General features: G+C 36.1%; 1 protein-coding gene across 3 annotated transcripts in view; it reads right to left on the minus strand.

The window, feature by feature from the left end:
- The window catches only part of LOC148944499 (uncharacterized), a 457,232-nt gene that overhangs the window by 3,916 nt on the left and 426,230 nt on the right, over nt 1-27,086 (minus strand). The gene's annotated exons all lie outside the window — the stretch shown is intronic.

A 27,086-nucleotide genomic window follows, 5' to 3' on the forward strand; every position in this document is an offset into this window, starting at 1 on the left:
CTTAATATCATATTACAACACACCTTACCTTTTTCAATCCTATTTTCTATATGACTGCTAAATAAATTTCCTTTCGCCTTAAACTTAACACCTAAATATGACTATTCCTCCACTAATCTAACCCATATATCCTTAAAGCCATCATACATTATATAGGCTACTTAAAGTGAAAAAAAGACAAATATTTTCAATTCTTATTTTGACAGAGATGACTTGCTTGCTTTTTTTTAACCGACTATAACTTCAAAGTGACGATACAGTCAGAAAAAAAAAATACAATTTTTAGTGCATAAAACATTAAAGCCCCATCTAAACTAGAGTCTAACAGATAAAGCTATTAAAAGGCAAAGGAGATCAGTCTTAGGTTAATTGAAATTGTAAAAAATTCTGGTTAAAAAAGGAAACAAATCACAAGAAGTATAAGTGTAGCTCTTTTAAACGTTAGAAATACTAGAAGAGACAGGCTTATATGTGGTTAAGGTTTTCAGTTTTATTACAATTTGACTTTAACAAAACTTTCAAACTTTTTGCACTTCCCAAACGAATTGTTAATTAAGTTATCCCCCAGCACTACGGGATCTGCGACGACTACCATTTGTCTTCCCAATTAAGGCAAGAAAACGTCCCAAAAGACTAGTATATTTACCGTGGTCTTGACAAGTAAAGGCTATGTGTCATACTGCATACAAAAAAGAAACATAAAATAGAGAAAGGGCCATTTATGGCCAACAAACAAGACTTTCATTTCCTAATTCTTGTGGGATCAGGAAAAAGACTTTGGTACATATCTTTTGCTTTTAGAACAAACTAAGAAGAAAACAGTTCCGCGTTTTAATATTCAATAAACATACACACACATACATATATATATATATATATATATATATATATATATATATATATATATATATATATATATATATATATATATATATATATATATATATATATATATATATATATATATATATATATATATATATATATATATATATATATATATATATATATATATATATATATATATATATATATATATATATATATATATATATATATATATATATATATACATATATATATATATATATATATATATATATATATATATATGTATATGCATATATCTGTATACTGTATATATATATATATATATATATATATATATATACTATATCATATATATATATATATATATATATATATATATATATATATATATATATATATATATATATATATATATATATATATATATATATATATATATATATATATATATATATATATATATATATATATATATATATATATATATATATATATATATATATATATATATATATATATATATATATATATATATATATATATATATATGTATATATATAAGGCCGGCAAGGCTTTTTTGTTATTTTGATAGTATGTATGTAAATGCAAACTTAAAGAGAGGTAAACGGTCGTTCGATTTCGAAAGTTGTGTAGTATAGACTATGCATGATTTGCGCAGATTGGGCACTTAGTTATGTGCAATAGAGGTTTTCATGTTTTTCTTTCTTTTTTAGAGCATGAAATCTTTGTTCCAGAGCAGTTTACAAGTTAAAACACATATGAACTGCTACAAGGGGAAACAGAAACTCAGTCATATAGCTAGAAAATTTGGTTCATGTTTGAACAGTTACATCGATCATTCTTCCTTGTTTACTGAAAATATCAAAACAAATCCTCTACTCTCGCTGTCTCTTGTTCTCTCCTCTCTCTATCCCCCTCTACTGCTCTCTATACATCCAGCCTAGGATTTTCGTTTTCAATCTATTTCCAAGTGAATCCTTATCGAAGAAATTCTAAATTGAGTTGTTCAGCTGAAAATGAAAACATTTACAGCAACAAACTTCCCAGTTTATAATCCGTGAAGCGAGAAATTGTCATCTCAAAACACTGGTGCTCTAGGAGTTACTAACTTGGAATTATTCCAAGAATAATGTTATCTCTGTTTCCCAACTGAAATTTCAGAAAAGTCTCAATTCGTACCAGCTAATCTTCTTTAATTTGCATGAAAAGTCTTCGAGGCAGCATAGCAATCTCTCACAAGTTTATGATGCGGAAATTATCCTCTTTCTTGCAAACCCAGCGGCAAAACAAGTACCTATTAGTCTAGGACTAATGAATCTACTTGAGGAATAAACTTGATTTATTTCAAATTGTTTTGATAAAGGTGCTTACTATAGCTGATAATAAACACAATGCTTCCTCATGGGATTTTTTGTTGATTGTTTTTTTATCCTACCACCTAGTACCATCTAAGATGTCATTGCACATTTGCTATTTAAACTAGGTGCAACCCACCGTACTTTTTGCTATAGAATTGGCATCAGGGAAGGACTAAGTGTAGATTGAACTTAGCCAGTAGAGGCCATTCAAAAAATATAAGGGGGTATCAAAACCTATTTTTCTTAAATGTAGGGGAGGCAATTTTGCTTTTTTTTTAATTGGAAATACCAAAAAAAGAGACATTTTCAACGAAAATACCCCAAAAATGTATTTTTAAAAATAGAGGGGCAGGAGGAGTGGGACAATAGATGGACTCGATTCATTTCTGCATCAGATACGCATCTAGATTGTTTTTTTATTAAATAAAGACTTGACTCGTTTTTCCAAGAAGTCGTAATTTAGCTCGCCTTCACACTGCCTCAGTCAGCAGCTTCGGCTTGGTTCGTTTATGCACTGATTTGGGACTTAGCTTTGCAATTATACCCCGGCACCACGCCAGCACATCGACCAAACGCCGCCAACCAGAGGCCCGGTCGACCGCCACTGAACTGTCGCAACGTTGCCGGCGCGCCGCACGCGCACCGCTACCGGTAGAGGCGAAGGCGTTCGGCTGACTTTGAATTAATCTTGCGGCAATTCTTTATTGCGTCAACCGCAAAGTCGGAGCTTTTCTTTTCTTTTGTAGTTAAGTATTTCGATTGTACTTATTAGAAATCAAGTAGGACTTACATTATCCTCGAATTTTCAGAGATTTCCCTGAAAATCTATTTGTCACCCCGAAAAAAAATTTTGGCTCTCCGAATCCCTGAAAATCACCCAATCACGGTGCCAGCCCTAGTGATATATCACTAGTGACTATCCCTGCCAAATATTACTTTGTATACCATAATTCTTCACTACTCTCTTGTTCGTTAATTTTCGTCTCTTGCGTTACTTTGCATATTCACCAGAACGGTACAATTGCAATAGGCCTATACACGGTGCTTCATATGTTGACAAGAAAATTAAATAAAAAAAACCAAGTTTTATTTAACTGAAAGTAAGGAGCACATTGACACTTAAAACGAAGAGCAATTATTCCGTATATGAAAAAGACTGTCCCCTCCTCAACGCCTCGCTCTTTACGCTAAAGTTTGTTATTGTTATTAAAAAGTAGAGCGGTAAAAAGAGTCAAACTTTAACGTAAAGACCAAGGCTTTGAGGAAGAGACAGCCCCTTTCTAATACGAAATAATTGCTGTTTTTTTTTAAGTTTTAATGTCGCTCCTTACTTTCAGTAAAAAAAACAACTTGTTTCTTATTTAATTTCTGAACGTTTTTCAACTAATGCAGGTTTGATTTTGGCTCACCGCTCATCAAAAATTAAAACACAATTTGCAAATTAGTTTTGGCAGATTTATTTCGGATATGAAGGGTCGCCCCCTCCTCAATACCATGCTCTTTAAGCTAAAGTTGTTAGCACTTTTAGAAAAGCTTCCTATTCTAGTTAAACAGTCCCTGTGTTTCAATCTTAGTAAACAGTCAAACTTTAGCACAAAGAATAAGGTATTGAGGAGGAGGCAACCCTTCATATATGGCATAATTTCTGTTCATTTTTCAAATAATATAAAATCTGGCTCACCCTCTATGAAATATACCCCTCCCCCTCACTGAGAACTCCTCCGTGGAAATTTCATCCAACTTAAAGTGCACCCCCTCCCCCATTAAATTCCCTCCAGACAGTTCCTTCCTCTCTGAGAATCCTCCCCTCTCTGTAAAATTGCTAGTGGACGATTCACCCTGAAAAATTCTCGCTAGCATTTTTTCTATTGGAATAAGACTTTAATCTCTAATCGGTTTCTCGATCACTCCAGAAATGCCCCCTTCCGTGGAAATTATTTCCCAGAAAACCAAACGCGCGGAAAAAAGCCACCGGATAATCCCCCGGAACATCTCCATATAAAAATTTTGGCAAAGAGAATGTAAGAAAATTAAAAAGAACTTCGTATAGTAATTCTGTCAAAAACCCCCCAGTGTAACATTTCCACTAGAATATTCACTCATCCGAAATTTGCCTCCCAAAGGAAGATTCCTCCTTTAGAAATCCACCCCAAGCACCCCCCCCCCCCAAAATGGCAGTCTACTTCCCAATAAAAAATACTATATGTAAACAATGGGCAAAGTTCACAACTAGCAGCCCTTCCCCCAGGGACTGTGGAGGGTCATTTACACCTAAAGACATAGCTATTAGATTTTTCGACTATGTTGAACAAAATGGCTAGCTCAAAATTTTGATCCGGTTACTTTGGGAAACATATGAGCGTGGGTAAGGGGCGAGGTGCCCTTCAATTTTTGGGGCAGTCAAAAAGGGCCTTAGAACTTTTGATTTCCTTTCGAATGAAACGTCTCGCGATATTTTAGGACCCCTGGGTCGATACGACCACCCCTGAGAATAAAAAAAAAACAAAACAAAAAAAAAACAAATAGACACGCAGCCGTGATCTTTCTCCTGGCAGAAAAAAAAATACAAAATTCCACATTTTTGCTTATAGGAGCTTTAAATCTCTACAATAGGGTTATCTGATACGCTCAGTCTGATTGTGTGATTTTCATTAAGATTCTATAGCTTTTTTGGGGGTTTCCCCCCTTTTTCGAAAATAGGGCACATAATCTGAGGCTCGTAACTTTTGATGGGTAACACTAAACTTGATGAAATCTATATATTTAATACCAGCATAAAAATCCAATTGTTTTGATGTATCTATCGGTATCAAAATTGGTATCCATTTTTTAGAGTTTCGGTTACTATTGAGCCGGCTCGCTCCTTAATTAGAGATCGTTACCACGAAACTGTTTGATGAGATTAAACCATTTCAAATGCAGTTTCCCAATTGCTATAAGATTCTTACATCATTCGTAGCCAAGAATTGTATTCTTAAATTGAACGGAACGCATACACTATACAGGTTCAGTTGGATTTTGAAATTGATAGGTCAACAGATTGTTGCGACAGCTGAATCATAAGTCTGTAGAAATTTGTTTTCTTTTGCTATTTTTAGATACGTTTTCTTAATGTTTAATACACAATTGTTAAACGCCTGACAGATTAAAGAAAATACAATCTTCTTTTGGAAAATAACCTCCTTCCCCCCAAAGAGAACCTTCTATTGAGACAAAATTTAGCTATAGACTAATTTTGAAACGGAAGTAACCCCGAAAATCTGATTTATAAAAAAAATTGTATGTTATTGCATATAGGGGGGGGATATGGGGGCTATCATTTTAAAATGATAACACCTCATTTTTTTTAATTAAAAGCAGGGATGCCAAAAAGCTAATTATTTTTATCATTTAAAGCGGAGACGGAAGAAAAGATATCAAATTCCCAGGGAAACCATAGAAATACTTTGATAGACCCAGGGCCCCCCATTGGGACTTGTTCATTGTCTTGGGTATTTTTAGATTTCACATAGGCTACTGGCCTAATTTGGCTTTTGTGTGTGCTACCTTTTAATTAGATTCCTCGGATCTAATTGAATGCCACGGCGAATCTATTATCTATTATTTCAACTATTATTCAAGGGTTCTGAAACGCCACAGCGATTTCATTTCTACCAGATTTCTACTTTTCTTAATGAATAACGAAGAAGAACAGCGTCCAGCCAGCGACTTGCGAAGTTTTTAACTCATGAATAGGCCCGAATCTGTAGTAAATTCAAGCTGGGATTCAAGAAAGACTGATGAAAACATTAATGTTTTCGGCCAATATTTATCGTGGCGGCGGCGCACCATCACTGCTATTTTTTGCCCCGCCGCCGCCGGCCTTCCCTTATCGGCGCGGCGCCGGGGTCTATTTGCAATGCATCGCCGGAGTTTTTTTAGCCTGGACTAGTCTTTTACCGAGTCAGTCTACAGCTTAGATTTACCTCGTTTTTCAGAGAGTCAGCCAATAGCTCACTTTTACAACGTGCAAGGTGTCTTGACATGTGTTGGTAGCGAGTCAGTCCACATATTGGACTTAGTTTGTCTTTGCCATGACTCAACACTCAGCTTCTTTTCGCACCAAGTTAGTCGTCCGCATGATTTTGCACTGGATTAGAGCTTAGAGTTCATTTTTGTGCCATTGATATTTCTTTGGTCTAACTTTGCCAATTTTGCACGCACGGAATCAGCACAGATACGGCACAAATATGATCAACATCCCGATTCGATGCAAAAATTAGTTAGTTCCTGGCTACGTGAAAAACAATCCAGGACTTAACTTGTTTGTGTTTTTTCTCCGAGTCAGTGTGTAGCCATGGTGCAAAATTTTGCAGAAAGGATATACATTGTTCTTCCTTAAATTTATCTGTGAAGAATGAACTATTTTCATAATTGGGGGCGATCACCTCTAAGGCCCTATAGTAGCTATCCAGAGCCCTGGGGGGAAGGTTCATAGGGAAAAAAGGGCACACCAGGAGGACTGGTTGATCTCCGATCACTTTTGATCAACTTTCAAAGTACGATCCAATGATCTCCCTTCCAAGTTTCTACCCCCATACATTCTATTTGAAGCGGTGGCGAATTAACAAAACTAAAAATAATTTCTTACTGCCAGGAAAAATATAAATTTTTTGAGACTCAAAATGAACGCAATGGCTGTCATGACATAAAAGTTATCTTTAAGTATTTATGAAATGCGAAGACCATTCCAAGTATTTATTTTTGGTTTCACAAATTCTTATTTTTCGTGGTAGAAAGAAACTACTTTTAGTTTCCAGTACATTTTGACACAAAAACTATTTAAAAAACTTATATCATCTTTGGTTGGTCCAGAGCTCTACAAAAACAAAATAAATATTTTCACCTCCAACACTTTGAGCATTTTATACCATATTTCGAGACTTGGCGACGGTAAAAAAGTTTAAGACTGTAAAAGTGACTACAGTAGCGACATTTCTTTGAAAGAAGTAGCAAAAAAGGTGTTTAGCAGACTTAATAGATGCTTGCGACCATGTAATTGCAAAAGCTGATTAAAACGATAATATTTTCGTTTGAGAATAAGATGTTCAAATTTCAAAAAATGGTAATTATACAAAACTAGCAAAAAGCCAGCTTTGCGGGATTTTGTTAACCTTCTCTGCCGTTGGGCGGAAGCTTGGGCATATTCCCTTCTTAGCATCCAATCAATAACTAAGATCAACCGATAAGTCGGATGCCTCTTGTGGCCTAACGAAACGGGGAAACGGGGAATTAAACTTATGTGCTGCTTGATCTATTGCGCCACGTCATGGTATCACGTTGTAAAATATTACACGACATCGTACTACTATAGAAATAGAAGACACGTATTTTAATAAGTTACTACTATATAAAATTTCTTTCAAAGAAATAATAGTATTATCAGATTTTAGTAAAGTCAACATATAGATACACGGACCTGCAAGCGCTGGTGTCAATAGCCGAGCTTTGCAGGTAAATCGGACTGAGTGCTGGCAGCTTGAGTGAAGAGAGGGCCAACTGTGAAATCGAAGGTCCGATCACTGACCCGAACAGCAGTGCAAAGAAAGTCTGAGTCAACTGCAAGGGCCATAAGTACAGCCACTAGCTTGAGTAAGAGGAATCAGCTGAGTGAGAATGATAGATTAACTTAGGGTAGAAGAACTGGACTGTTCAAAAATCACCAGTAAGAAGACATGTAACAATGAGGCTTTGCAAGAGTGGAACCGGATGAGATGAATCTAGGAGCAGTGGAAAAACACACGAAGAAGAAGATCACAAGTGAGGAACAATTACAATTTTAGCAAAGACTCAAAAAAGTAAAACATAAATCTCAAAATGTACCAATAAATAAGAAATATTTTCCCACCCGGAACAAGTTAAACTTGTTGCTTAACAGTAAAAATTGAAACTGTTTAGACTAAAATGAAAGCTTGGGATGGTCATTCATTTCAGAACTATTCAAGTAGGGTTTTCTGTGTTCTTACAATAAAACTCACAATATAGTTCTCTTTACTTTACTTGTTCTGAAAATTTTAACAGATTCTGGTTTGTTTTTGGTTGTTTTGGCAACATGTATGCAATTAGAATTCAATGAAATATAATGCTCATTGGCTGACTTTACATGTACAATAGCAGAGAAGCGGTAACCCAGTAAATAGCAACGTGTCTCCCATGTACTATCATTTTTAAGAGCTTCAATTATGCTTCTTCTGTCCGAGTCGTGGCTTGATTTGATGTTAGAATCAGTTTGAGAAAATTAAACGGCACAATTTTCCCCGTCCAAAACTTTTAATATATCATGAAAGATTTCAAACATGGCAATTGTATTAACATTTCAGTTTTTTTTAACAAGATTTTACGATAGCGAAATTTTGCTGAAGAAAATAAAAAAGATTCTGCTGTTTCATTTTCTTAGGAAGCTACGAATCCATCATGAAACATCAATCTATAACCCAGACAGACTAAAGATAAAACAAACTGCCAAAACTAGATTCCGTTAAAGTATTCAGATAAAAAAACATAAAGTGCATTATATTTTGAGTGCTACTGTAAGGACAAATCCTTAGGCAGAGAGGAACCTAATATATGAAAAAGGTTTTAGAGCTCTCCCCCCCCCCAACAAAAAAATCTGCACAGAACAGGGCCAAAACACTTATTTTCCGATCAACTCGAAACTTATATGTTTAGATCCTTAGGCTAAGTGAACCGCAATTTGGAAAGGAAAATAGAAAATAATATGGCTCCCCACAACACAACGCTCGACAACGCTCTTTTCCACAAGAAAAAAAGACCTTTTATTCCTCTTTCGTCTCCCTTCTCTCTCTCACTTTCGCAGACGTAGTGTGTGATTGCTCGTTACGAATGTTTGTGTCGCAGACGTAGTGTGTGATTGCTCGTTACGAATGTTTGTGTCATAATGAAATTACTGAAAGCTTCATATTCCTCTACGAAGCACCCTCCCTTAACCACAGCACATTTGCTTGAAACTTATTTCCATGGTTGAAAATAGCCAAAAAATATTTCATTTGACACCGTCTAAGATCCCTGTCAAAATCCATTACTTAGCATCTTCATTAGAAAAGGGCATATTAAATATCTGTAAAATTAGTAATAAGTTTTTATAATAAACTTCAATGAAACTTCAATGCCTCCTTTTATTCTTATGATTTGATACAGTTTTCCCTTTGTGGGAATGTAAAGCTAACAGGATCATCTCTAACACCAGTTATCCATTTAAAGTAAATTTGCAATGTGCTCTGAATTTCTAGTGCTATTTTCATATTAGTGCCAACTTTTTAAAATTGAACAGTTTAGATGAAATCGAGATAGCATTTTGGAGAAGTTTGGATGGGCAGTATTACCCCTTACAAGGCTTTGTTCAATCTCCTTTAAGTTTTAGTTTAATAATTCCTCATTTTGCTTTTAGTTTCTAATATCAAACAGTTCGTGGTAACGAACTGTTTGATAGTAAGGAGCGACCCGGCTCAATAATAACCGAAACTCTAAAAAACGGAATTTTGATACCAATAGATACATCAAAAGAATCAGATTTTAATTCTGATTTCAAAAATACAAGTTTCATTAAATCTAATCTTACCCATCAAATGTTACGCGCCTGAGAAAATTTGGCTGATTTTCAAAAAAAGAGGAAAAGACCCCCTAAAAGTTATAGAACCTTAATGAAAATCATACCATAATATTCAGCGTATCAGAGAACCCTACTGTAGAGGTTTCAAGCTCCTATATACAAAAATGTGTAATTTTGCATTTTGCCAGAATAAATATAACGGATGCGTGTTTTTTTTTTTTTTTTTTTTTTCAGGGGTTTTCGTTTCGAGCCCGTGGTAATAGAAAATCGTGGGGGGGCTAATTTGAACGGTAATTAAAAGTTCTAGTGCTCTTTTTAAGTGACCAAAAAAAATGGAGGGCAACTAGGCCCCCTCCCACGCTCATTTTTTTCCAAAAATCACCGGATCAAAATTTTGAGATAGCCATTTTGTTCAACATGGTCGAAAATATTATAACTATGTCTTTTAGGATGACTTAATCCCTCGAAGCCCCCGGGGGGAGGGCTGAAAGTTATGAACTTTACCCAGTGTTAACATATAATATTGGTTATTGGGAAGTATACAGGCGTTTTCAGGGGAAATTTTATCTGGTAGTGGGGGGTGGGTCGGCGGCTATATGGGAGGATCTTTTCAGGAAGGAAGTTTTCCTGGGGGAATGGACATTACTATGAAGGGGGCGCCTGATTTTCCAGCATTATTTAAAAAAAGATCAGAAATTAATTATAAAAAAAAAACAAGTTTTCCAACTGAAAATAAGGAGTAACATCAAAACTTAAAACGAACAGAAAATATTACGTGTATGATTGGGTTCACCCCCTAGTCAATAACTCGCTCTTTAATCCAAAGATTTTTTATTACTTTAATAATATCTATTTATTATAAATAACGGCATTTTTTATTATGGGTTAATTTTTAAAGATTTGTAAAAAATTTCTAACTTTCGCTTAAAGAGCTTGTTATTGACTAGGGGGCGAACCCCCTAATATACGTATTAAAAATATATGAATATAGAAGTTCGTTACGTAAGTTAATTCGTAAGTTACGTGTATTTATTACTAATAAAAACGTTCATAAATAAAATTAAACAAGTTTTGAGAAAGCCATTTAACCAAATAAAAGTAAAATTAATCTGCAAATTTTGTTTTAATTATTCGGCCTTTGTGATTAAGGGGTCATTTTTAAAGAATTGGAACAAAATTCAAACTTTAGCTTAAAGAGCAAGGTATTGACTAGGGGGTGAACCCCCTAATATACGTAGTAAAAATATATGAATATAGAAGTTCATTACGTGAGTTAATTGTAAGTTACGTGTATTTAGTACAAATAAAAATATTTGTAAATAAAGTTATAAAGATTTCGAGAAAGCAACTTAACCAAATAAAAGTAAAATTAATATGCAAATTTTGTTTTAATTAGTCATGTACTGTAAGCCAAAATCAAAACCTGCATCAAATCAATAAAGTTCAAAAAATAAATAAAAAAACAAGTTTTTTTTAACTGAAAGTAAGGAACGACGTTAAAACTTAAAACGAACAGAAATCATTCCGTATATGAAAGGGGCTGTCCCCTCCTCAACGCCTCGCTCTTTACGCCAAAGCTTAACTTTCTCATAAATCATTTTTTTTTCAACAATAAAATTTTGTTTTAATTGCAAATTTTGTCTTAATTAACTTTCACGAAAATGACACCACCAGATTCAGCTTATCAAAGAACAATATTAAAGAAGTTTCAAACTCCTATCTACAAAAATGTGGAATTTTCCTTTTTAATTAACTTTAACGAAAATCACACCATCACATCCAGTTTATCAGAGAACCCTATTAAAGAAGTTTCATGCTCCTATCTGCAAAAATTTGGAAATTTAGATTTTTTGCTCGAAAAAAGATCACGATGCGTGTTTTTTTTTCAGGGGTAATCTTTTCAACCCAGTGGTCATAGAATATTGTGAGCGGGCTCATTCGAACAGAAATTAAAAGTTCTAGTGCGTTTTTGAAGTGACCGAAAAAATTGGAGGGCAGCTAGGCCCCCTCCCACGCTTATTTTTTCCCAAAGTCACCGGATCGAAATTTTGAGTTATCCATTTGGTTCAGCATAGTCAAAAAATGTAAAAACTATGTCTCTAAGGATGACTTATCCCCCCCCCCCCCACAGTCCCAAAGGGAAGGGCTGCAAGTTTCGAACTTTGCCCATTGTTTACATATAGTATAGGTTATTACGAAATATACAGACATTTTTCGGTGAGATTTTTTCTGGTAGGGGGGGGCTGGGGGACATTTACTCGGGAGAATCTTTTCGTGGAGGATGTTTCCTTGGGGTAAGGGACATTTCTATGAAGGGGGCGCCGAATTTCCCAGCATTATTTAAAAAACGATCAGAAATTAAATTTAAAAAAACAAGTTTTTCAACTGAAAGTAAGGAGCAACATTAGAGCTTGAAACGAACAGAAATTATTACGTATATGAGCGGGTTTGCCTCCTAGTCAATACCTCGCTCTTTACGCTACAGTTTTTTTTTTAGTGATTTGAAAACAGCTATCTATTCTAATTAAACGGCCTTTGTGATTCAGGGGTTTGTGATTTAAACAGAATTTTAACTTTAGCGCAAAGAGCGTGGTATTGACTAAGGGGAGAACCCTCTCATATACGTAAAAACATATACGTAATAAAAAACCATAAAAAAAGCGATACGACTCAATAGTAATCGAAACTTTAAAAAACGGAATTTTCATGTCAATAAATGTACCAAAAGAATGGGCTTATATTGCTGATTCTAAATATATAAATTTTATTAAGTTTAGTATTACTCATCAAAGGCTCCCCTACAAGTGAAAGAATTTTAATGAAAATCACACCGTCAGATTCAGCGTATCAGAAAACCCTATTACATTGGTTTCAAGCTCATATCTCAAAAATGTGGAACTTTGTATTTTTTACCAGAAGAGATCACGGATGCGTGTTTATAATTTTTTTTTTTTTTAAGGGGTAATCGTACCGACCCCGTGGTCCTACTTTATCAAGAGAGAGCTCATTTGAACGGAAATTAAAAGTTATAGTGCCCTTTTCAGAGACCAAAAATGCTGGAGGGTAACTTGGCCCCCTCCCACGCCCCTTTTTCCCAATTTCGTCTGATTCACAAGGGAACAAATTGTTTTGCACTTTCATCAGAGATATTTAATATAATTAACGGCCTTTGTGATTAAGGAGTCATTCTTAAAGAATTGGAACACGATTTGAATTTAACGTAAAGAGCGAGATATTGACTAGGGGGCGAACACCCTAATATACGTAATAAAAATATACGAATATAGAAATTCGTTACGTAAGTTAATTTGTAAATTACGCCAGAACCAAATTTAGAGAAAGCCATTTAGCAAAAGAAAAGTAAAATTAATATGCAAATTTTGTTTTACTCATTCAATGACGGTGAGCCAAAATAAAAGCTGCATTAACTAAAAAACGATCAGAAATTAAATAAAAAAAAGTTTTTTAAACTGAAAGTAAGGAGCGACATTAAAACTTAAAACGAACAGAAATTATTCCGTCTATGAAAGGGGCTGTCCTCTCCTCAACGCCTCGCTTTTTACGCTGAAGTTTTTATTGTTTAAAAAAATAAAGTTTTGGGAAATTCAAGCTTTAGTGTAAAGAGCGAGGTGTTGAGAAGGGGACATCCCCTTTCATATACGGAATAATTTCTGTACGTTTTGAGTTTTAATGTCGCTCCTTACTTTCAGTTTAAAAAACTTGTTTTTTTTTTAAATTTAATTTAACACAAAAGACAAATCGCAGAGCAGCAGTTGTGGGAGTTTAGATGGGTGGTATATCTCCCTTGCAGGATATTATTCAACCGTTTTTTAAATTTTCACTTAATTTTCAACCAACGGTGTGCTATCTTTCCGCCACTCAGGAAGCGATTTCTGAGAGGGAACTTTCCGAAAAATAAGTTTTTAAAAGAAAAGTAAAGGCCATTTTAAACTTAAGCTCAGCAGATACAAATACCTCTTAAAATTCAAATTCAAAACGATCAAAAATTACTATTAAAGAATGAATAAAACCCAAAACAAACGTAAATTAAATAAGAACTCATAGCAGAATACATAAAGCAATTAATAACTTAAATTAATAAATACATTTTAAGGTCAGTAATGCATATATTGAATCTTAAAATCAAGCTTAAAACAAAAATAAATATTTTGCTATTAAAGTATAAATGAAACTTAAAACGAACTGAAATTGAATAAACAATCAATGCGAACAAACATACAATATATATTAATGTAAATGAATAAATAATTCTTAAAACGAGTGAAACTTAAATTGAATATGCAAATTAAGTTTGAATCGAATAAAAATAACTACAAACAAGAGTTTGGGTATCGTCTCACTGCAGAAGCCTAAAATCTACTGCGTCATTGGCGCTTTATGGGGGAGTGTCCTCCTCAAAAATATATTTTGAATCTGGAAATCAACTACGCTGAACAAAAATGGCTATCTCAAAATTTTGATTGGATGTGTTAGGGGGAATGATGGGCGTAGGGGGGGTTAGGTGCCCTCCAATCACTTTTGACTATTAAAAAGGCACTATCCCTTTGAATTTCCAATCGAATCAGCCTTTTTTGAAGTTTCAATGACAATGCCTTCTATAAAAACCTTATATGCCCCCAGGGCATAACTTAAAACCCTTGCTCTGAAAGTTGTGGGGGAGTGTCCTCCTCAAAAACAAGTTTTCTATCTGAAAATTAGCTACGCTGAACAAAATGGTTGTGTCAAAATTTTTATTGGATGTGTTTGGGGAAATGATTGGCGTGGGGGCGGGGGGGGGGTAGTTGCCCTCCAATCACTTTCAACTATTAAAAAGGGCACTATCCTTTTGAATTTTCAATCGAATGAGCCTTTTTTGAAGTTTCTACGACAACGCCTTCTATAAAAACCTTATATGCCCCCAGGACATATCTTAAAACCCTTGCCCTGAAGGCCCTGGGGGAGTGTCCTCCTCAAAAACATATTTTCTATCTGGAAATCAACTGCGCTGAACAAAATGGCCATCCTAAAATTTTGATTGGTTGGGTTGGGACAAATGAGGGGGGGGGGGGGGCTAGGTGCACTCCACTCACTTTCGACTATTATAGACGGCCTTAGGCCTTGTGTTTCGAATCGAATGAACCTTTTTTGAAGTTTCTACGATAACACCTTCTACACAGATCTCATATGCCCTCAGGGCGTAACTTAAAACCCTTGCCCTCAGGGTTATGGGGGACTTTCCTTCTCAAGAATATATTTTCTATCTGGAAATCAACTACGCTGAACAAAATGGCTATCTGAAAATTTTGATTGGATGTGTTTCGGGGAATGATGGGCGTGTGGGGGGGGGGAAATGGCTAGTTACACTCCAATCACTTTCGACCATTAAAAAGGGCACTAGCCCTTAAATTTCCAATCGAATGAGCATGTTTTGAAGTTTCTATGACAACGCCTTCTATAAAAACCTTATATGCCCCCAGGGCATAACGTAAAACCTTTGCCCTGAGGGCTGTGGGGAAGTGTCCTGCTCAAAAACATATTTTCTATCTGGAAATCAACTGCGCTGAACAAAATGGCAATATGAAAATTTTGATTGGATGTGTTTGTGGAAATGACGGGCGTGGGGGGGGGGGGGGGGCTAGTTACACTCCAATAACTTTCGACTATTAAAAAGGGCACTAGCTCTTGAATTTCAAATCGAATGAGCCTCTTTTGAAGTTTCTACGACAACGCCTTCTATCAAAATCTTCTATGCTCCTAGGTCATATATTAAAACCTTTGCCCTGAGGGTTGTGGGGGAGTATCCTCCTCTAAAATATATTTTCTATCTGGAAATCAAATACGCTGAACAAAATGGCTATCTGAAAATTTTGATTGGATGTGTTTGAGGGAATGATGGGCGTGGCGGGGGGGGAGGCCAGTTGCCCTCCAATCATTTTTGACTATTAAAAAGGGCACTAGAACTCTCGATTTCCAATCGAATGAACCCCTTTTGAAGCTTCTACGACGGTTCCTTCCATATGAAGTGCCTCTGGGAAAAAAGTAAATAATAAAACATTGGAGCCGTATGGCCTTTACTATAGGCAACGCTACAGCGTTGCCTCTGATTATTCAACCGTTTTTTAAATTTTCATTTAATTTTCAACCAATGGAGTGCTATCATTCCGCCACATGTACATCTCGGGAAGCCACGTGGAAAGGAAATCCCGCGACGCTCCTCATGCGCCACCTGTGTACGATTTCTGAGAGAAAGCGATCCCTCAATTTCAACACGATTTTAAAAGGTAGCTCTGAATCTTAAATTACGTCTCTTTACCAAATGTTTGTGCGAATGCGAGTATTTTTGTTGTTAAAATTAGCGCATGAAGTATAAAGGAATGCATGTAAAATAAAGCGTTTCTGTTCCATAAATAAAAAAGTAATAAATGTTTAAAATGAAAGGTCAAAGAGACTGTAACTCATTCTCGGGACTATTGATTCTAAATGACCACCCAGGAAAATAAATAAACAAAAAAGGATAAAAGAATGCTCTTAGAATGGCACAAGAGCAAGGAAAAATCTGGACACTCGTACTGATTTAGCTTCATCAGGAAGCCTCTAGGCGGAAACAATTATCACAAAGCTTCTTTGAATAATCAGACTATTTAGAACTATTTTAAAGAAGGCATCCATTCAACACCTTTAAAATTAGATTTAACCCTCTCATATAGTTAATAAAAAGGGTACTTGTATGATATACCCCCAGCATCTCAAGAAGTGAAGTTAGGTTAATCCTAATAAAATTAAATAAAAAAATAAGTTTTTCAACTCAAAGTAAGGAGCAACATTAAAACTTAAAACGAGCAGAAACCATGACGTATACGAGGGGGTTCGTCCCCTCGTCAATACCTCGTTCTTTACGCTAAAGTTCGAATTTTGTTCGAATTACAAATCCCTGAATCACAAAGGCCGTTTAATTAGAATAGATAGCTGTTTTGAAAATACTAAAATAACTTTAGCGTAAAGAGCGAGGTATTGACTAGGGGGCGAACCCCCTCATATACGTAACAATTTCTGTTCGTTTTAAGGTTTAATGTTGCTCGTTACTTTCAGTTGAAAAATTGTTTTTTTTTTTTTATTTAATTCCTAAACGTAAAATATATAATGCTGGGAAATCCGGCACTCCCTTCATAGAAATGTCCCTTCCCCCAAGAAAACGTCCTCCATGGAAATATACTTCCACGGAACCCCCTCCTTCGACCCTCCCCCCCCCAGAAAAAGTCCCTCCTGAAAACGTCTGTATACTTCCCAATAACCAATACTATATGTCAACAATGGGCAAAGTTCATAACTTGCAGCACTTCCCCCGGAAACTGTGGGGACTAAGTCATTCTCAAAGACATATTTACTAGATTTTCGACTATGCTGAACAATATGACTATCTCAAAATCTTGATTGGGTGACCTTGAGAAAAAAATGAGTGGGGGAGGGGGCCAAGTTGCTCTCCAATCTTTTTGGTCACTTAAAAAAGGCACTAGAACTTTTAATTTATGTTCTAATGAGCCCTCTCGCGATATTCTAGGACTACTGGATCGATATGATCGCCCCTGGAAAAAAAAAAAACGAAAAACAAACACACAACCGTGATCTTTCTTCTGGCAAAAAAATACAAAATTCCACATTTTCGCAGATAGAAGCTTGAAACATCTACAGTAGGGTTTTCTGTTACGCTGAATCTGATGGTTTGATTAAGTCTCTATTACCTTTAGGGGGTGTTTCCCCCCTTTTTCGAAAATAAAGCAAATTTTTTCAGGCTCTTGACTTTTGATATGTTAGACTAAATTTGATGAAACTTATATATTTGGAATCAGCATAAAAATGTAATTCTTTTGATTTATCTACTGGTATCAAAGTTTCGCTTTTTAGAGTTTCGGTTACTATTGAGTCGGGTCGCTCCTTACTTACAGTTAGTTACCACGAACTGTTTGATATACCTAAGTATGATCAAAATATAATACTTTAGAAACAAATTTGGGCTATATATTTGCACATTCGGGGGGTGGGGGAAAAGTAAAGTGGGTCTTCATGCATAGTGTATTAGCTACAATTATTCTGATATTATCAAGTAAAAATTTTTTCTGACTTCACACTGTCCAAACATTTGCCCCCCCCCGCCTAATGTGCAAATATATAGTCCAATTTATGTATTTCCCATGTATTCCGTCAATTCTCTTTGTCCTTTCTTACTCTAAGTTGAAAGAAATTAGCGAAAGAAACCGGTTTACAGTGCGTCAAACGTGAGATGCAGGGAGTATGTCATACAAGTACAAAAAAAAGAATACAAATACAAAGAGCTTTGACATATCTTCCTTATTGCTGGCGACAAAGAGTAAGGGTAACTTACAAGAGTAGAAATGTCCCTAATTTTTACCAAAAAAAATCGGTACTTATCAATTAACTGGAACCCAAGCGATATATTGTATACGGAAGATGCTTAAGAAACTAGTTTAACGGGTTTCTTTCAATAGAGAATTGGATTGCAAGCCGTGGTTTGTCCTTGCGTTACAATATTTAAACTTTTGTTTTTTGGGGTTAAGGGGGGAAAACGCTACCTAGGTTAGGTTAGGTTAGGTTACGTATTTAATATATGCTATGCTTTTCTCCCCAACCCTCCTAATGTGCAAATATATAGCCGAAACTCGTTTCCAAACCATTATATTTTCATCCTATTTTGGTTTATTTCATTAGCATTAACCTAACTTGACTTCTTGCGTGGGTTCCAGCGAATTGACAAATTCCCAAAAATCTTCAACCCCATCTAGCTTTTGGCGTTTCTTGGCTTTTTTTTTAAGCTTCGTAGTTGTGTTCTTTTTCAGAATCTGAGATCATACACTTATTAATACTGTGGTTTCACCAATTACACTAATTATACAATTTTGAATTTATTATTAAGCTGAAAAATGCCAATAACGCCAAATGCTAGATGAAACTGGCGATTTTTTTTATCAACATTAGCCCCAGTTTCCACTCTTGTAAGTTACCCATGCTATTTGGCGAGCGGTTCGATTATAAAATAGGCCTGCCTCTCCCTTTGCAAAACTCTGGTTATATGCAAAAACTCTTTTTGCATATAAACAAAGTTTCAATGCAAATCTAACACACTCATAGGGAGTGCAAGAAAAATTCACCATAAAAGATAAACATTAGCCTCCCAAAGATAACTGAATTTGGATTCAATGCCTAATAGTTGAAAGATTTTTTATTTTAAAAACTATTGCTATGCCAGGTGTAGAAGCTATAAGCTTTAAAGTACTAAACCAGAGCAAAAGAAGATGATATAAAACTAGAATCTTCTCACTCAAATTCCTTCGTCTAAAGAACCACTTTAGTTTAGATTCTCATGGAGAACTATTTCCTCTGTTTTTCACAAAGCTTCCCTGTTATCTTATTCCAAATAGAGAATGAAACGATTAATATCACAGAAGAACATGCAACTTCTTGCCTCAGATAAACGTTATTGTCCTAGTTAGTATTCAAAAGAAGACCTATATTTCCCCTGTTTTGTACCTTATAGTAAGAAGTCTTAGCAGATGACAGAAGTGAACTGCAAAGAGGATGGAAATTTATAATTCGCTTTTTAATGTTGTTCGTAACGAAACATTACTAAGGAAACGCGAGATTGTTCCCTCTGAAATATATGAAAATGTTTCTATAATTGCTGTTTTCTTGTTTTAATTTGAGGCACGGAACCTCAAAAGCAAACACCTGCTTTGGAAATCGTCATCGGGCACAAATACATGTACATACTTATTCGATTTACTAAGTTCTAATTCGATTGACTAAACATCTAAGGATGACAGGCTCAGATCTTTGGCTCCAGCAAATATAGTCTGACGCCATCTCCCTCTGGTCACCAAGGTTTGCATGTCGAACTCTTGGGCATCAAACAATTGTTGTCTTTACGTACTTTGTATAGAAAATTCAAAGAGCATGGCCAGAATGGAGACTATGAAAAAGCCTTAGAATTTCAAACATAATTTTAACGGTTTCCCAACGAAAATCGAGAATTAGGGTGCAATATTGCCTGTTTGGTATAAAACTCTTCCAAGAAGCACTCACTTTTATTGATAGATATTAAGGTGGAGAGAATTTTACCTTTTAAAATACCTACTGTGCTTACCGGGTCATCAAGTTTTTCAAATATTTAGCAGCTCTGCAAGGGTTATCTGCACAACACTGAGATTTAAGGAGCTGAAAGCACAGCTCTTTTATAGTCTTGAAAAGTACGATGATTACTTTGCTGCTTGCGAGGACATTATTAAGATCACAAGTGATGTTTACGAAGTTGAAAGAGACAATCTATTTGGCTGATGCTGCTTGACTGAAAATCAATTGCGATATAAAAACAACCAGTGATCATGAGCTCAAAGAAGACAATTTATGTTGTTGTCATGCTTCATTGGCAAAACGAACCATGAAAAATTCAAAAAACAAATGCGAAATAAACAAGGGTGTTACCGTTCATCCTTTTTCAAAGAAGAAACACCAGAATAAGACATCGAAGAGGCAGACTGTCTAATAAGACTACAACCTGGATATGTACTACAAGTTCTTGATCAAGGGAAGGAACCTCGAAAACCTTTATAGTTTGGCTTTAAAATGCAATACATATGATAGAGACTTGATTACTAGTGTCCCAAATAATGTAGGTGTATTCAACAAAGACGAGATTGTTCTTGATCCGAAAAAAAAAACTGAAATCGGCAACATCTGAAGGCCTTGAATATAAGCTGGAGACTAAACAGAGATAAATTATCGCTATAGGTAATTTTTTCCTTCCACTTACTAACATTAGACCGGAGCCCTGAAGCAAACGAAAGACGAGAGTCCCTTGTCTAAATTATGGTCTAGACTGCTTGAGTTTCACCACTAGTTAAAGTTCTCGTGTCTAATTCCCTTGCAAAAAATCCTGTGGTTTGACAATTAATCAAATTAAATGTATCAAAACTCGAAAAATCCCTCCACATTATCTTATCCAGAAGTTAGTAAAGAGTAGAACACTTTTTTTGAAGATATTATTCATTACTAGGACGCAGGAAAAAAATGAAGACTTTGAGTTTCTGTCTGTTCCTGTGGTCGTTCCAGTGTTTGCTCCTGTGCTCGTTCAAGTGTTCGTTCCAGTGTTTGTTCCTGGGGTCGTTCAAAACTCGAAAAATCCCTCCACATTATCTTATCCAGAAGTTAGTAAAGAGTAGAACACTTTTTTTGAAGATATTATTCATTACTAGGACGCAGGAAAAAAATTAAGACTTTGAGTTTCTGTCTGTTCCTGTGGTCGTTCCAGTGTTTGCTCCTGTGCTCGTTCAAGTGTTCGTTCCAGTGTTTGTTCCTGGGGTCGTTCAAGTGTTCGTTCCAGTGGTCGTTCAAGTGTTCGCTCCAGTGTTTGTTCCTGTGGTCGTTGAAGTGTTCGTTCCAGTGTTTTTTCCTGTGGTCGTTCAAGTGTTCGTTCTAGTGTTTGTTCCTGGGGTCGTTCAAGTGTTCGTTCAAGTGTTCGTTCCTGTGGTCGTTCAAGTGTTCGCTCCAGTGTTTGTTCCTGTGGTCGTTGAAGTGTTCGTTCCAGTGTTTTTTCCTGTGGTCGTTCAAGTGTTCGTTCCAGTGTTTGTTCCTGGGGTCATTCAAGTGTTCGTTCCAGTGTTTGTTCCAGTGGTCGTTCAAGTGTTCGCTCCAGTGTTTGTTCCTGTGGTCGTTCAAGTGTTCGTTCCAGTGTTTGTTCCTGTGGTCGTTCAAGTGTTCGTTCTAGTGTTTGTTCCTGGGGTCGTTCAAGTGTTCGTTCCAGTGTTTGTTCCTGTGGTTTTTCAAGTGTTCGCTCCAGTGTTTGTTCCTGGGGTCTTCAAGTGTTCGTTCCAGTGTTTGTTCCTGTGGTCGTTCAAGTGTTCGTTCCAGTGTTTTGCTCCTGTGGTCGTTCCAGTGTTTGTTCCTGTGGTCGTTCAAGTTTTCGTTCCAGTGTTTGTTCCTCTGGTCGTTCAAGTGTTCGTTCTAGTGTTTTTTCCTGTGGTCGTTCCAGTGTTCGTTCCAGTGTTTGTTCCTGGGGTCGTTCAATTGTTCGTTCCAGTGTTTGTTCCTGTGGTCGTTCAAGTGCTCGTTCCAGTGTTTGTTCCTGTGGTCGTTCAAGTGTTCGTTCCAGCGTTTGTTCCTGTGGTCGTTCAAGTGTTCGTTCCAGTGTTTATTCCTGTTCCTTGCTGTGTTTGATGTACTTTGATTCTATCACGATGGATTTAAAGAAAGTAGGCTACGTAGATATAGGCATTTAAACAACTCTATAAGATCACCAATGCCTCGGTAGCACATCTAAAAAAAATGGGGAAAGGACATATCAGTGCCACTTAAGGTGAAATATTAGTGTATTTAATTTGTTAGATGGGAGGGAGGCAAAAACTTCCTATCAAGGGTCTACAACCACGGTAATTTCAATAGGGGACTCTTTATTTCAGCCCGCAACCGATTTGAAGAGTTTTTAAGCCTTTCTCAGAAATTCCCATAATTTTGTTTTCGTCATTATTTTTAACTTTTAAGCTTAACATGGGTAATAGTTAACAGTTTTGAAAGAACGTCAAAATTTTTCATATAAAAATTAATTTAAAATATGTTTTTTTAATTTTCCGTTACTATGGGGCTGTGGTTGGCTCTTTAATAGGTTGAACTTATTGCTGGAAGCTTGATCATACAAAACCTTATCAACTATTCTTTTAAAGGGATTCCATAGGTAGTAAAGGATAATCTCTTCATTCTGCTCGAAAACAAACGAATCGAAAAAGAAAAGAATCATCAAATGAAGGAAAATATTAAACCGAAGGTCTTTGGAGTGTTAGCAGCATTTGAGAGTAAGTGGGAAGACCTAGAAGTGGGCAAAACTGACTTTTAAGAGGCAATTGAAAAGATTTATCGTGCGGATTAGGCATGTACTACGTTGAAGACAAAAATGGATGAGAGCGGAATGATGAAGGAATGAAATATGGCGAAATACGTCTATGGTCAAGCGTAAATCCATTGGAATGTGTCACTCTTCAGCCAAATTACTTTGATTTGTATAGTAGGGAGCATATAGAATGTTTGATACATCGGAAAAATGCTTAAGTACCGATTTCAGAGGAAAAGCTCTATCGCTGCATAAAGCAAAGAGTTGTATGCCTTCTATGTATTATTTTTTGTCCACTTGGTAACGAAGGGGTCGTCTAGAAACTTCGGAGAGGTCTCGTTCAATTAGAAATTGAACGAGACCCCAATTAATCCATTTAAAAATCTTTTTAAGAGCCAGAATTTATTGAAGAAATTCAACCTAGTCCCTAATGACATCTGATAAAATTTTGAGACAATCATTCTGCTCAAAATAGTCGAAAGATCCAATAAATATAGCACCAAGTATGGCATGACCCATAGAGCCCGTGGACTAATTGCCAATCGGCACGGGCTTTATAATGGAAAAAGGGAGGCTTGTTTGATGTTGGGTATGCGAATTTCTCAAAATTTTCAGGGGTTGTTCACTAGCATCAGAAGATCGGAGGGTGGGGCAGGGGGTCAGGAATCTGAAATAGGCCAAAAACTGTGTGTCCCTGATCAATTTACAGCCGTAATTCCTTGGGTCAAGAGGAGGCTAATTTGCAGAAAAATGTTCCAGGGCAGAGTCCTCCCCCCTTTAAAAAATGGGACCCAAGAAAGAACCAAAAATGTTTCCCTAATCGGCTTGAAACTTATATCCTTAAGTTTTTGGGCTAAGGTGGCCCTAACAAGAAAGAAAAAAATAGAACAAAAATCGGCTCCCCCAAAAGCCAAGATAATTATTTTTCCAGGCCACTTTCTATGGGAGGGGTTATCATAAAAACTTTGGAGGTGACTCATTTGATTGGATATAAACACTTTTTACGTCTTCTTTAGGGCCGAAAGTGACTGGAGGAAAACCGGCCACCCTCCCAAGCCCCCCCCCCCGCGATAAACCCAGGATTTTGAATCAAAATCTTGATATAGATATTTTTTTCCTATTGGTCAAAAAGTCTAATAAGTGTGCCATTTGATAGGTTTTACTAAAAAAGATGGCCATGTTTGGTCTTTGCTGTTCAATCAACAAGGAGCTCTTAAGGATAATTTAGACCAAGATACCAACAGCTTCTCAAGGGTATAATCTATAAATAGATGGCTTATGGGAGCAAATCAAAACATTCTACGTGCACCATAATTTTCAAAATATCTGCAAGATCTCAGGGATGGCTTTGGGTATCGAGAAAAATTTTTCAGGAAGGATGTGGGGGGGGATCAAGCAGATATCAAATTAAAAATTTATTAAAAACCAGCCGAGGGCTGTGGCCTGATTACTAAACTACAAATAGCATCCTAATTGACTAAGAGATGTCACAATATTACACGCTACAGATCTTCTTTCTCATCTTCAAAAATCAATAAAAAATAAGATTCATTTGCTAAATTACCACTTGCTTAATATATACATTTACAATCACGCCCATACATAAATCCTAAGAAATATTGTTTTTTATTCTGAGTATATACGAAAGACATTAGGCCACAGATGCAAAAAAACGTAATGTTACAAAAGGTTATTATTCAATGTCATTCACAGATGCCTTAAAAAAAGTTCTGGAAGTATTGAAACATCAATGGTATGATCCGAATTAACAGTTTCAGTATTGGGTCGTTTCAATTCATGTCATATTTAGCATACCGAATTAGAGGATTTCGCTTTCGTTCTCAAAGATTTACTTTAACAGAAATCTAAGAATGCATCTATCTTTTCTTTTAATCAATCCAAAGATGAGATTTTTCCTTAAATACAAAAGAAAAATATGAAAAACAGTACGAATGTTTTGTCCCAATTTTTCAAATAGACACGCTGGGCTATTTGGTAATAAGTTAATCCTTTTCTGTCGTTTACCGGGGAAATCGCAAACTTTAAACAAAATAACACGAAAAATATAATCAAACAGTTCGTGATAGGATATTGGCCCAACAGTAACCAAAATTAAGAAAAATCAATAAAAAAAAGACACATCAAATATATAAAATTCATTAAGTTTAATGTTATCCATCAAAAGCTACGAGCCTGAGAAAATTTTCGCGATTTTCAAAAAGGAAAAAAACACCCCCGAAAAGGCAAGGATTCCTAAGGATAATTACACCATCATATCCAGGATATCAGAGAACCCTACTGTTGATGTTTTAAGGTCCAATCTGCAAAAGTATGGAAATTTTTATTTCTTTGCCAGAAGAAAAATGCGTGTGTATTTCTATTTTTTTTTTTGCCAGTGTGACTGTATCGAACCGGTGATCCTAGAATCGGGAGAGGGCTCATCCAAACGGAAATTAAAAGTTTTAGTTCCGTTTCCTTCTGTTCCCAAAGTGATTCGATCAAAATTTTGAGATACCCATTTTCTTCATTATAGTTAAAAGGTAAAATAACCATGCCTTTGGGGACGACATGACCCCCCCCCGTTCCAGCCCCAGGGGAAAAGGATGTAATTTATGAAGTTTTCCTATTATTTACATATAGTTTTTGTTATAGGGAAGTAAACAGACATTTTTGGGAAGGAGGACTCTTCTGCGGGGTGGGGGATTATTCCCGGGGTGGATGTTCCAAGGGAGGAAGTTTCCGGGGTAAAATCTTCAAGGGATAATTTAACACGGTGGAATTTGTCAGAATTCCTATGGAAAGAACGTTTTTATTTGTCTTACTTTCTCTTTGCCGACTTAATTTGATATGTGAAGAGGTTCTGGGTGAACTTTCCGGGGGGAAACTTTCAAAGGGGTTAGAATTCTCTGGGAGATTTTTTGTTGGAGGTGATTTTTCGCGGGAGAAATTCTCTGTGGGGGAATTTTTCGCAGTAGAAATTCTTCACAGGGGAATTTTTCGCGGGAGAAACTTTCCATTGGGGGGGGGGGGTTAATGAAAAAGTTTCCATGGAGGGAAGATTTCCAGCATGATTTGAAAACGATTAGAAATTAAATGAAAAACGAGTCTTTTTTTTAAATAAAGTTGAATTAGAATATTAGATTAGAACATTGGAAGCTTTAATGATGACAGTGGTCAAATGTGGTTCTGATCCATGGGTGCTCGGAAAAAAGGAGGCAGATTTGCTAGATGTTTTCCAGAGAAATTGTGTTCGGATTGTTTTGGGTGCCCACCTGACTGACCGTATTTCAAACAGAAGGCCGTGCGAAAACTGTGGTTCAATCCTGCCTTCAAGGCCTATAATGAGACAAAGGTTGAGACGGCTAGGGCAGGGTTTGCGGATGAAGAATGACAGATTGCCAAAAATTGTCCTTCTCGGCCAAGCGTCTAGGGCTGAACGGAAAGTAGGTCTTCCTTGGTTGGGGTGAAGGGAAGTTGTAAGGAAACATTTAAGGGAAATGGGAAATTCCTGGGGGTGAAAAGCGGGAGGCTTTGGGTTGATTGGGATGGAGTAGGAGCGTGCGTAGCTGTTTTGGCCTCAGGCGGCTTGGCGCTAGAAATTTCCTAGGTGGAATTTCCAGCGAATATGGAATTTTCCGGGTGAGGGAGATTTTAAGCGGGGGAAACTTTCCGCGGAGAAATCTTCGTGAAGGGAGGGAAGAATTTTCCATGGTTGGGGGAGGCTGATTTCCAGGCATTATTTGAAAAACAATAAGAAACTAAATAAAAAGGTAAGTTTTTAAACTGACAGTAAGGAGCAACATTAAAACTTAGGTACTTACGTGTTAGACCGACAACACTCTAGAATTTTTCTCAATTGAATCAGCTAAAAACCGGTTTGCCCTTCTGTATTGGTATACAATTAGCTTAGGTTCACTGAAATAAACTACGTTGTAGCTATATTTTAATTAAATATTTAATATATAGAGTTCGTATTTTGGCTAGGTTATGTCAGGTTAGGTATTTAATATAATGCGTTCTGGGCGGCCTGCTTTGCATAATTCTTTGTTGTAGTTTCCATAATTTTGTTACTAAAGTATTATATTTTCATCATATTGTAGGATATTTCATTATGATTAAGCTAACTTCATTTCTTGAGTGTTGTCGGGATAACATGTAAGTATCTAAACTTCAAAGGAGTATAAATTATCCCGTGTATGAGGGGGTCTCCTCTTCCTTATCCCATCCCTACTCTTTATGCCAAAGGTTCATTGGGCTATACAGAATCCGAAGGGATTTATGAGTGCATTAAATGTAGATGATGGTATAATGAATTAATGATGATGATGATGTGCAATGATGATGAGTGCATTAAATGTAGATAATGCATTAAAAA

The sequence above is a fragment of the Artemia sp. Qi Xiang Cuo genome, chromosome 14 (assembly GCF_049724085.1).
Source record: "Artemia sp. Qi Xiang Cuo chromosome 14, ASM4972408v1, whole genome shotgun sequence".
NCBI classification, from domain to species: domain Eukaryota; kingdom Metazoa; phylum Arthropoda; class Branchiopoda; order Anostraca; family Artemiidae; genus Artemia; species Artemia sp. Qi Xiang Cuo.